Consider the following 13406-nt stretch of genomic DNA (forward strand, 5'->3'; position numbering starts at 1 on the left):
ATCTGGAAGCGGAGAACATTCAAGAACATTTCCGAGAGGTGAAGCAATACATGGAGGACATCAGCGGCCGCCCACGATTTACCCACTGACCACAGAAAAAAAGCTGAGGCTCCATGCCATAGTGATGACACTTTCTTAATATGCAAATTAGGCCACTGGTGCAATGAGGGCGTCACCATTGCTCTTGTTGCATCCAAGTTCTGTTCAGTTGCTGGACCGTCACTCAAAGCAGCGAGGTTGGGACTGGCTACAGAAAGAAGTGGAGCTTGGGTGCAACAAGAGCAATAGTGATGCCATCATTGCACCAAATATTCTACAAATAACTACTCAAAAATACCAGAGGAGCTCCCTAACATAAGATGTCTGACACAGAATCAGATAAAGCCTTCCATTATGTCCAATGAAAACGGTTGTCATACATTGCAGCATTTTAACAGATACTTATTTGTACATACAGTAGAAGGTAGTAATATAGTAGTTATATTCTTGTACATAGGAGCAGTATTATAGTAGTTATATTCTTGTACATAGGAGCAGTATTATAGTAGTTATATTCTTGTACATAGGAGCAGTATTATAGTAGTTATATTCTTGTACATAGAAGGCAGTATTGTAGTAGTTATATTCTTGTACATAGGAGCAGTATTATAGTAGTTATATTCTTGTACATAGGAGCAGTATTATAGTAGTTATATTCTTGTACATAGGAGCAGTATTATAGTAGTTATATTCTTGTACATAGGAGCAGTATTATAGTAGTTATATTCTTGTACATAGGAGGCAGTATTATAGTAGTTATATTCTTGTACATAGGAGGCAGTATTATAGTAGTTATATTCTTCTACATAGGAGGCAGTATTATAGTAGTTATATTCTTGTACATAGGAGCAGTATTATAGTAGTTATATTCTTGTACATAGGAGCAGTATTATAGTAGTTATATTCTTGTACATAGGAGCAGTATTATAGTAGTTATATTCTTGTACATAGGAGCAGTATTATAGTAGTTATATTCTTGTACATAGGAGCAGTATTATAGTAGTTATATTCTTGTACATAGGAGCAGTATTATAGTAGTTATATTCTTGTACATAGGAGCAGTATTATAGTAGTTATATTCTTGTACATAGGAGCAGTATTATAGTAGTTATATTCTTCTACATAGGAGGCAGTATTATAGTAGTTATATTCTTGTACATAGGAGCAGTATTATAGTAGTTATATTCTTGTACATAGGAGCAGTATTATAGTAGTTATATTCTTGTACATAGGAGCAGTATTATAGTAGTTATATTCTTGTACATAGGAGCAGTATTATAGTAGTTATATTCTTGTACATAGGAGCAGTATTATAGTAGTTATATTCTTGTACATAGGAGCAGTATTATAGTAGTTATATTCTTGTACATAGGAGCAGTATTATAGTAGTTATATTCTTGTACATAAGAGCAGTATTATAGTAGTTATATTCCTGTACATAGGAGCAGTATTATAGTAGTTATATTCTTGTACATAGGAGGCAGTATTATAGTAGTTATATTCTTGTACATAGGAGCAGTATTATAGTAGTTATATTCTTGTACATAGGAGCAGTATTATAGTAGTTATATTCCTGTACATAGGAGCAGTATTATAGTAGTTATATTCCTGTACATAGGAGCAGTATTATAGCAGTTATGTTCTTGTACATAGGAGCAGTATTATAGTAGTTATATTCTTGTACATAGGAGGCAGTATTATAGCAGTTATATTCTTGTACATAGGAACAGTATTATAGCAGTTATATTCTTGTACATAGGAGCAGTATTATAGCAGTTATGTTCTTGTACATAGGAGCAGTATTATAGTAGTTATATTCTTGTACATAGGAGCAGTATTATAGTAGTTATAATCTTGTACATAGAAGCAGTATTATAGTAGTTATATTCTTGTACATAGGAGCATTATTATAGTAGTTATAATCTTGTACATAGAAGCAGTATTATAGTAGTTATATTCTTGTACATAGGAGACAGTATTATAGTAGTTATATTCTTGTACATAGGAAGCAGTATTATAGTAGTTATATTCTTGTACATAGGGGGCAGTATTATAGTAGTTATATTCTTGTACATAGGAAGCAGTATTTATAGGTACAAATTTGCTGACAGATGCCCTTTAATGTGACTCTGCCTTAACCCCTTAAGGACCAGGCTCATTTTCACCTTAAGGACCAGGCCATTTTTTGCAAATCTGACCAGTGTCACTTTAAGTGCTCATAACTTTAAAACGCTTCGACTTACCCAGGCCGTTCTGAGATTGTTTTTTCGTCACATATTGTACTTCATGACACTGCTAAAATTGGGTCAAAAAAGTTAATTTTTTGGCATAAAAAAATACATTTTTTACCAAAAATTTTGAAAAATTAGCAAATTTCAAAGTTTCAGTTTCTCTACTTCTATAATACATAGTAATACCCCCAAAAATTGTGATGACTTTACATTCCCCATATGTCTACTTCATGTTTGTAGCATTTTGGGAATGATATTTTATTTTTTGGGGATGTTACAAGGCTTAGAAGTTTAGAAGCAAATTTTGAAATTTTTGAGAAATCTTCAAAATCCCACTTTTTATGGACCAGTTCAGGTTTGAAGTCATATTGTGAGGCTTAGATAAAAGAAACCTCCCAAAAATGACCCCATTCTAGAAACTACACCCCTCAAGGTATTCAAAACTGTTTTTTCAAACTTTATTAACCCTTTAGGTCTTCCACAAGAGTTAATGGCAGATGGAGAAACAATTTTGAAATTTCTATTTTTTGGAAAATTTTCCAATATAATCAATTTTTTCCAGGAGTAAAACAAGGGTTAACTGCCAAACAACACTCAAAATGGGTTGCCCTGATTCTGTAGTTTGCAGAAACACCCCATATGTGGTCGTAAACTACTGTTTGGCCGAACGGTAGCACATAGAAGGAGGGGGAACACCATATGGGTTTTGGAAGGCAGATTTTGCAGGACTGGTTTTGTTTATACCATGTCCCATTTGAAGCCCCCTGTTGCACCCCTAGAATAGAAATTTCAAAAAAGTGACTCCATCTAAGAAAGTACACCCCTCAAGGTATTCAAAACTGGGTTTACAAACTTTGTTAACCCTTTAGGTGTTCCACAAGAGTTAATGGCAGATGGAGAAACAATTTTGAAATTTCTATTTTTTGGAAAATTTTCCAATATAATCAGTTTTTTCCAGGAGTAAAACAAGGGTTAACTGCCAAACAACACTCAAAATGGGTTGCCCTGATTCTGTAGTTTGCAGAAACGCCCCATATGTGGTGGTAAACTACTATTTGGCTAAACGGCAGGACATAGAAGAAGGGGAACGTCATGGTTTTTGGAAGGCAGATTTTGCTGGACTGGTTTATTTACACCATGTACCCTTTCAAGCCCCCTGATGCACCCCTAGAGTTGAAACTCCATAAAAGTGACCCCATCTAGGAAACTACGGGATAAGGTGGTTGTTGTTTTGGGACTATTTTTGGGGTAAATTTGATTTTTGGTTGCTCTATATTACTCTTTTTTGAGGCAATGTAACAAAAAAATTAAATTCTAAAATTGTTTCTACATTCGCTATTTAGTTTTGTGGAAAACCTAAAGGGTTAACATAGTTTGTAAAGTAACTTTTGAATACCTTGAGGGGTGTAGTTTCTTAGATGGGGTCACTTTTTTGGAGTTTCTAGTCTAGGCTACATCAGGGGGGGGCTTCTAATGGGACATGGTGTAAAAAAAAAAACTGTCCATCAAAATCTGCCTTCCAGAAACCGTATGGAGTTCCCTTCGTTCTATGCCCTGCCGTGCGGCTATATAGCCATTTACGACCACATATGGGGTGTTTCTGCAAACTACAGAATTGGGGCAATAAATGTTTAGTTTTGTTTGGCTGTTAACCCTTGCTTTATTACCGGCAAAATGGATTTAAATTTAAATTTTGCCCAAAAATAGGTGTTTTGGCACCGTTTTTATTTTATATTTTTAACACCGTTCATCCGAGGCGTTGGGTAAAAAGTTATTTTTATAGCGACGACTTTTACGCACGCGACGATGCCCAATATGTATGGCTCTCAGACTTTGGAGACACTAAGCAGGCATCCTAAAACTGCGGCCCTCCAGATGTTGTAAAACTACAATTCCCACCATGCCCTGATGATGGCTGTAGGTTGTCTGGGCATGCTGGGAGTTATGGTTTTACAACATAAAAGTTCTCTAGTGAACTGTTGGGGATTATAAAAATGTAGTACTCCATGGAAGTGTGATACTCCCTGAAGCAATCGATAATGCAGAGGCCCGGATGATCGGGGCACGTGTCACATTGAGTGGTGGTGTCCTTCCGTATCCCCCTCTTGTGACACACTCCACTTTTTTTGGGGACCGTCCCTTCTTTCCAGTATAGGGGACCACACCTGGAAAGTGTTGGCCAGGGACGATCCGGGCGCCTCTACTTCCCGAGGTACTCCGGCCTGCTCTTTCCCGGTCCGAAAAGATCAGGTCCTTGAGGACTGCCTCATAGAACTGGAGGAATGTCCCTGTGCTGCCAGCGCTTCGGGATAGTACAAAAGAGTTGTACATGGCAACCTGCACCAAGTAGACCGCAACTTTTTTGTACCATGCCCGGGTTTTGCGCATGGCGTTATATGGCGTGAGGACTTGATCAGAGAGATCAACTCCTCCCATATACCGATTGTAGTCGACGATACAATCGGGCTTGAGGACCGCTGCCGCGGTACCTCGCACAGGGACTGGGGTGGTGCTGTTACCGTGGATTGTGGACAGCATAAGGACATCCCTCTTGTCCTTATACCTGATCAGCAACAGGTTTCCACTGGTAAGTGCACGGGTCTCACCCCTGGGGATAGGTACCTGGAGGGGGTAGGCAGGGAGGCCGCGTTGATTTTTCCGCACGGTCCCACAAGCGAACGTGGATCTGGCAGCGAGGGACCTGAACAAGGGAATGCTGGTATAAAAGTTATCCACGTACAAGTGGTAACCGTTATCCAGCAGTGGGTACATAAGGTCCCACACGAGTTTCCCGCTAACACCCAGAGTGGGGGGACCATCTGGGGGTTGAATACGGGAATCTCGCCTCTCGTACACACGAAATTTGTAAGTGTACCCTGAGGTACTCTCACAAATTTTGTATAGCTTCACGCCATACCTCGCCCGCTTTGTGGGAATGTATTGGCGGAAACTGAGTCTCCCCTTGAACGCAACGAGAGATTCATCAACCGCGACCTCCCTTCCAGGTACGTAGGCCTGCTGAAATGTGGCCCCAAAGTGATCGATGACCGGCCGTATCTTATACAGCCGGTCATAGGCAGGATCACCTCGGGGTGGACATGCTGCATTATCGGAATAATGCAGACATTTCCGGATGGCCTCAAACCGGTGACGTGTCATGACCATACTGTACAGTGGGGTCTGGTACAGGACGTCCCCACTCCAGTATTGCCTGACACTGGGTTTTTGGACTAGACCCATATGCAGCACGAGGCCCCAAAATGTCCTCATTTCGGCTGCACTGACCGGCGTCCAGCCACCGGGTCTAGCCAAAACTGAGCCTGGGTTTTGAGCGACGAACTGTTGGGCGTACAGATTCGTCTGCTCCACCATCAAATTCACCAGTGGGTTACTGAAAAAAAAACTAAAAAAGTCTATTTCAGTAAACCCCACTGTGGGAATCTGGATTAGGGTTAGATGGAAGTTTGGAATAAAAGTACTTTTTTTTCCTAACTTACTTTTCCCTTCTTTCCCTGCCTAACGGTGCCTCTCCCTTACTGACCCTAACCTACCTGGGTGGCGATGGGTGCAGGAGGGTGATGGATGGCGATTAGGGGGACACAGGAGCTGGTGCTGGACGATGCTGCCGGGTGCTCGTGCAGAACAGGAAGAGGAGGGGAGAGAGGAGCGCAGGAAGTTTGAATCTCGCGCCTCTCTCCCCTGCACCAGTCAGCACCCTGGACAGCAGTGTTCAGCACCAGGGCCAGCACCGCCTCCTCAAATCCTCGGACTGCGATTGGTGGTGTAAAATTACGCCACCGATCGCAGTCTTTTTCCGGTTCATCGGGTCACAGGACACCCGAATGGACCGGAAACGCAGAAAACCACAGGTCTGAATTGACCTGCGGTTTTCTGCGATCGCCGATACGGGGGGGTCCAATGACCCCCCCCTGCGTTGTTACGGGATGCCGGCTGAATGATTTCAGCCGAAATCCCGTTCCGATTAACCCCCGCGGCGCCGGAATTACATTTTTAAGTCAGGACGTACCGGTACGTCCTCGGTCCTTAAGGACTCGGGAAATAGGGCGTACCGGTACGTCCTATGTCCTTAAGGGGTTAAAATATACCCTGTTGCAGAACCCCCAAAAAAGGGGGCACCACCGGCAGTTTATACTTTGTCAGTCTCAGCTCATTCGCAGTAAGTTTTCCAGGTCTTCTTTCTTCCTTTACTATTTTCCGGTAGTATATTTACAAGGCTGCCTCACTCTTTAAAGGCAAGTTGTGAAATCTTAACCTGATCGTGACCAAGCGCGCTATATATATATATATATATATATATATATATATACACACACTACGTGCAGAATTATTAGGCAAATGAGTATTTTGACCACATCATCCTCTTTATGCATGTTGTCTTACTCCAAGCTGTATAGGCTCGAAAGCCTACTACCAATTAAGCATATTAGGTGATGTGCATCTCTGTAATGAGAAGGGGTGTGGTCTAATGACATCAACACCCTATATCAGGTGTGCATAATTATTAGGCAACTTCCTTTCCTTTGGCAAAATGGGTCAAAAGAAGGACTTGACAGGCTCAGAAAAGTAAAAAATAGTGAGATATCTTGCAGAGGGATGCAGCACTCTTAAAATTGCAAAGCTTCTGAAGCGTGATCATCGAACAATCAAGCGTTTCATTCAAAATAGTCGCAAACAGGGTCGCAAGAAGCGTGTGGAAAAACCAAGGCGCAAAATAACTGCCCATGAACTGAGAAAAGTCAAGCGTGCAGCTGCCAAGATGCCACTTGCCACCAGTTTGGCCATATTTCAGAGCTGCAACATCACTGGAGTGCCCAAAAGCACAAGGTGTGCAATACTCAGAGACATGGCCAAGGTAAGAAAGGCTGAAAGACGACCACCACTGAACAAGACACACAAGCTGAAACGGCAAGACTGGGCCAAGAAATATCTCAAGACTGATTTTTCTAAGGTTTTATGGACTGATGAAATGAGAGTGAGTCTTGATGGGCCAGATGGCTGGATTGGTAAAGGGCAGAGAGCTCCAGTCCGACTCAGACGCCAGCAAGGTGGAGGTGGAGTACTGGTTTGGGCTGGTATCATCAAAGATGAGCTTGTGGGGCCTTTTTGGGTTGAGGATGGCGTCAAGCTCAACTCCCAGTCCTACTGCCAGTTTCTGGAAGACACCTTCTTCAAGCAGTGGTACAGGAAGAAGTCTGCAAGGTAAGAAAAACATAATTTTCATGCAGGACAATGCTCCATCACACGCGTCCAAGTACTCCACAACGTGGCTGGCAAGAAAGGGTATAAAAGAAGAAAATCTAATGACATGGCCTCCTTGTTCACCTGATCTGAACCCCATTGAGAACCTGTGGTCCATCATCAAATGTGAGATTTACAAGGAGGGAAAACAGTACACCTCTCTGAACAGTGTCTGGGAGGCTGTGGTTGCTGCTGCACGCAATGTTGATGGTGAACACATCAAAACACTGACAGAATCCATGGATGGCAGGCTTTTGAGTGTCCTTGCAAAGAAAGGTGGCTATATTGGTCACTGATTTGTTTTTGTTTTGTTTTTGAATGTCAGAAATGTATATTTGTGAATGTTGAGATGTTATATTGGTTTCACTGGTAAAAATAAATAATTGAAATGGGTATATATTTGTTTTTTGTTAAGTTGCCTAATAATTATGTACAGTAATAGTCACCTGCACACACAGATATCCCCCTAAAATAGCTAAAACTAAAAACAAACTAAAAACTACTTCCAAAAATATTCAGCTTTGATATTAATGAGTTTTTTGGGTTCATTGAGAACATGGTTGTTGTTCAATAATAAAATTAATCCTCAAAAATACAACTTGCCTAATAATTCTGCACTCCCTGTATATATATATATATATATATATATATATATATATATATATATATATACATATACACATATACACACATACACATATATACATATACATACACACACACACACACACACACACATACGTCGCTTGGTCACAGGATTTATTCTGGAGCACTGGGCTCTGATCAAGCGGACACAGTAGCAGGGGCCCGGTTGTTACTGACAACGGGGCCCATGCTCTTTCCGCCAGCATTAGTGAAAACAGAGGGGACTGATAGCTGCTAAGAAAGCCCGATGTCTTACACAGGCATCGGAGCCTGCCAGCTACGGAAGCCTACGAGACCCAGCCCCCAGGCTGGATCTCATAGGCACACTGTCAGTGTAATGCTGATAGTGTAACGCATTACAATACAGCATGCATAGTAATGTATAGTAGAGGGAATCAGTGTCGCGCTCTATTGTGGGAGGGAAACCCCCCACCAAACATAGGAGGGAAAAGGGGAAAAGGAAAAAAGGCCTGAAAACTAGGGAAGGAAGATGGACATATCCTAGTGGAAACCCTAATCAAAGCCCCGACTGGCTACCAGTATGAACAGACCCCAAAGGTAGGCAAGTTCATACACAGGAATACCTAAAAGACCCTGGCACTAATGACAGGAATGAGACATCCTGCTCCTCCAAAAGCGCAGACCGGTAAAAATGTGGAAAAAAATATATACAAGACGGATCCGTCTGTTCGCATGACAAGCGGAGAGACGGATCCGTTCTTGCAATGCATTCGTGAGACGGATCCGGATCCGTCTCACAAATGCTTTCAGTCACATCCAAATAGTCAGATCTGGCGGGCAGTTCCGACAACGGAACTGCCCGCCGGATCACACTGCCACAAGTGTGAAAGTAGCCTTACAAGCATAGTCGGTAAGGACACTTTCTATGTGACATTACACTTTATTAGATGTTTCTCGTATTTGATAGCTCATTATCATTGTATTACCTCATGTACGGTAAGTATAGCAGATATTCTGTATTCATGCCATGTACTATGAATATTTATGTTCTGAAATACTACTATTCTATTCTGTAGTTTCACCTTTCCTGTCACAGTCTACTAGCAATAAAAGAGAAGGTTACACAGTCTTTTTCTTATGAAGACAGGGGGTTTAGCTACATGTCAGATTACACACCGTGCTAACGTGTATGAGGACAGTATAGTGAAACGACTGCTGAGAACATGCTCAGAACATCAGACTATACGGAGCCCGCCGTTATCCACGCAGAGCCTGCATACGGACATCGCAACAGTCTCCTAACAGTCGCACTGAATATCAGACTATACAAAGCCCGCCATTAGCTACGCAGACGAGCTAACAGTCGAGCATCTTCAGTCAAGACAAGGTCTCAGATAAGTGGCTCTAACAGGACATCGATCAGAGAAGCCGACGCCATTGCACACGCAAAAGCAGAAGCTGCAAAGGCAAAATCCAGCTTCACAGAACAAGAGATGCAGATAAAGCTAAGAGAAGCTTCCCCGAGTATGGAGACAGCGCAACTTGAAGCAACTTTAGTAAAACTCGCCGCTGATAAAGAGACAGCAGCTGCCATAGCAGAAGCAGAATTTCTAGAAGCCACTGAACATCTAGAAACCAAGAGTCATCGCAGCATTGTCCAGCCAGAACTTAAATTCCAAGATCCAGAACAGCGAACCTTACAATATGTCTATCAACATTCCAAGTCAGATGACGACCCGGATCCACAGCCTAATACAAATCGGTCTATTGACAAGTCAAGCCAACATGCTTATTCGGATCATCAGAAAGTCGACTATCAGTCTCCTGGCAGCAAACTAGAGAATACACATCAGAGTGAATCCGGCTACAACAACTTCTCTCCAGAACAGAGAATCAGAAATTGGCCCCTGCTTAAAGAGATGCCCTTCGCTTCAGAACGGTATTACACAGACCGGATTAAACCAGAGACTTCCAACAGGTGTGGCCGTGCACCACACATTCACTCTGACAACACAACAGCCGGTTCCAGCGCCAATCAAGCCACAATGGACTTTGCCAGGTTCCTTGTTCGACGTGAGCTGGCCACCAAGGGACTTGTAAAGTTCAGCGACCGCGCTGAGAACTATAGAGCTTGGCGAGCTTCCTTCCAAAATGCCACCAGAGACATAGGTCCTTCATGTAGTGAGGAATGGGATCTCCTGGTAAAATGGCTGGGAAGTGAGTCCGTCGAACACACTAAAAGGACATCAATGTAAATTATCCAGACGGTCTAAAAAGGGTCTGGGAAAGACTTGATGAGGTTTGTGGCACAGCAGGTCATAGAAAGAGCCTTAGTTAAGAGAATTGAGGACTTTCAAAAAATAGCGAACAAAGGCTATTCAAAGCTTAGGGAGTTAAGTGACTTATTAATGGAGCTGAGTGTAGCAAAGGCAGAAGGAGATCTGGTGGGATTGACAGTTCTTTACACTGCGAGAGGTGTGAATCCCATAGTTCAGAAGCTTCCATACAACCTGAAAGAGAAGTAGGTCATGTATGGTTCTCGGTATAAACAGACTTACAATGTACCATTTCCTCCATTTAATGTATTTGTAGATTATGTCTCTGAACAAGCAAAAATCAGAAATGATCCTAGCTTTGATTTCATGTCATGTGCCACCACCTTAGTCAGTAAACCTCATAGGGCAACGGTGGAGGTCCACAAAATTAACGTTTCTTCCACAGGTTCAGTCCATAAAGAGTTCAGCTCCTATCAAGGAGGAGACAAACCCAAAGGACCCAAGCAGACAGTGTCCCTTACACATTCCCTACTTAAGTGCAGAACCTTCAGGGAGAAGTCATTGGAAGACCGCAATACCTTCATCAAGGAGAACAACATCTGTTTTAAATAGTGCTCTTCAACTTCGCCAGGGACTATCAGGTTAGTACAAAGTGTGCTGAATGTGACAGCACAGATCATAACACAGCTCTACACCCTGGGCCACCATCGCAGGGAGTTGAAGGACACAAATACTGACACTCTGGCAGTTACTTGTAAATGCACAGAGGTCTGCAGAGGCCTCATAGGAGGCAGGACCTGCTCTAAAATCTCCCTAGTGAGAATTTACCCAGCAGACGACCAAGGCAAAGCCATCAAAGTGTATGCAATTCTAGACGATCAAAGTAACAAGTCGTTAGCAAAGTCTGCCTTCTTTGATAGCTTCGACATTAGAGGACCAAGTGCCCCATACTCTCTAAAAATTTGTGCTGGTACTGTGGAAACAGCCGGAAGGAGGGCAAGCGGCTACATAGTTGAGTCCAGAGATGGTCAAGTGCGTCTGCCTTTACCAACTATACTGGAATGTAACCAGATTCCTGACAACAGGTCTGAGATACCCATGCCAGAAGTAGGAGCGCATCAGCCTCACCTGAAGCGTATAAGACACCTGATCCCAAAGCTCAGATAGTCTTACTCCTCGGGAGGGATATCCTACAGGTCCACAAGGTTAGACAGCAAATCAATGGACCTCACAACGCTCCATACGCCCAGAGACTTGACCTAGGATGAGTCATTGTAGGAGAAGTCTGTTTGGGAGGTGTACACAAACCAACAGTAGTCAACAGCATGCTTACCAGTACACTTGAGAATGGACGCCTATCTCTTCTACAACCATACGAAAATCACTTTTTTATCAAGGAAATGCCTCAAACCACTTTATCACCAGGTACCTTTGCACCTACGATGATTTAATCTGGGATGGCAATCAAGACCACCTGAGATCCACAGTCTTCCGCAAGACTAAAGAGGACAATCGTATGGCGATGTTTTTCGAAGATAGACTGTTCCTAGATATAATGGAGCAGGAAATGGTGCAGGACAAAAAACAAAAAGCTGGGTTGCACCTCTACCCTTTAAGCCTCAAAGACCACGCTTACCCAACAATAGAGAACAAGTTTTCAAACAATTTGAGATGAGAGATCACTTCTTTACCTTCATGGAAAAGATATTCCAGAACGGTCATGCAGAGCGAGCACCCGTACTTCGAGACTCGGAAGAGCGCTGGTACCTACCCATGTTCGACTCAAGTGCCAAGTATGAAGGCATATCATTGAACAACGTTTTGCTGTCAGGCCCAGATCTAAACAACAAGCTTATAGGAGTGCTCCGTTTTTTGCAGAGACTCCGTTGCATTCACGGCTGATATCCATTGCTTCCTAGTAAAAAAGGAACATAGAAATTTCTTGAGATTCCTATAGTTCAAGGACAACGATCCCTCTAAAGATGTTACAGAGTATCGTATGAAAGTTCACATCTTCAGCAATAGTCCTTCTCCTGCAGTTGCCATCTATGGATTAAGACGTGCGGCTCAGAAAGTAGAAGAGAAGTACGGAGCGGATGTCAGACTCTTTGTAGAGAAGGGCTTCTATGTGGATGACTGTCGGAAATCAATGCCCTCAGATGAGACTGCAATCAGTCTTCTTAAAAGAACCCAGGAGATGTTCTCTCTGTCTAACCTGAGGCTACACAAGATCGCTTCTAATAGCCAGAAATTGATGAAAGCCTTTCCTTCTCAGGACCATTCAGATGATTTAAAAGATTTAGACCTAGGCTGTGACTCACCTCCAATGCAAAGGAGCCTTGGCCTACTCTGGGATATAAAAGCTGATACTTTCACTTTCAAGGTTAGCAGAGAAAAAAAAAAACTTTACTCGCAGAGGAGTACTGTCAGCCATAAGCAGTTTATATGATCCATTGGGATTTGCAGCTCTTATACTCATCGAAGGTAAAGCTATGTAAAGTGACTTCACCAGAGAAGCATCTAACTGGGACACTCCCCTTCTCATGAAGGAAAGAGCCAAGTGGATGGCCTGGAAAAATTCCCTTACAGCCTTATCTGATCTTCACATAGCTCGTCCATGTGTTTCTGTACCAACTACCAAGGTTGAGACACAAAAACGTTGTGTTTTCTGCGATGCTTCAGTCAAAGCAATTGCGGCTGTAGCTTACTTGAAGACGTAAGATACCAGTGGACAATGCCATGTAGGGTTAGTCATGAGCAGAGCGAAACCAACGCAACTCCAGGAACACACAATACCACGCCTGGAACCATGTTCCGCGGTGTTAGCGGTGGAATTAGCCGAACTTATCGCTACAGAAATGGACCTGGAGATTAAAGACTCTGAGTTCTATACCGATAGCAATATAGTACTAGGATATATCTGTAATGAAGCTAGACGCTTCTATGTCTACATCAACAACAGCGTGCTAAAGATCAAAAGGTCTACCTCTCCTGA

The 13406-nt window shown here is 42.6% G+C and overlaps 1 protein-coding gene across 2 annotated transcripts in view; it reads right to left on the bottom strand.

Moving 5' to 3' along the window:
* The window catches only part of ZFAT (zinc finger and AT-hook domain containing), a 162193-nt gene that overhangs the window by 15828 nt on the left and 132959 nt on the right, over positions 1 to 13406 (bottom strand). The gene's annotated exons all lie outside the window — the stretch shown is intronic.

This window comes from Bufo gargarizans, chromosome 5 (assembly GCF_014858855.1).
Source record: "Bufo gargarizans isolate SCDJY-AF-19 chromosome 5, ASM1485885v1, whole genome shotgun sequence".
NCBI lineage: Eukaryota > Metazoa > Chordata > Amphibia > Anura > Bufonidae > Bufo > Bufo gargarizans.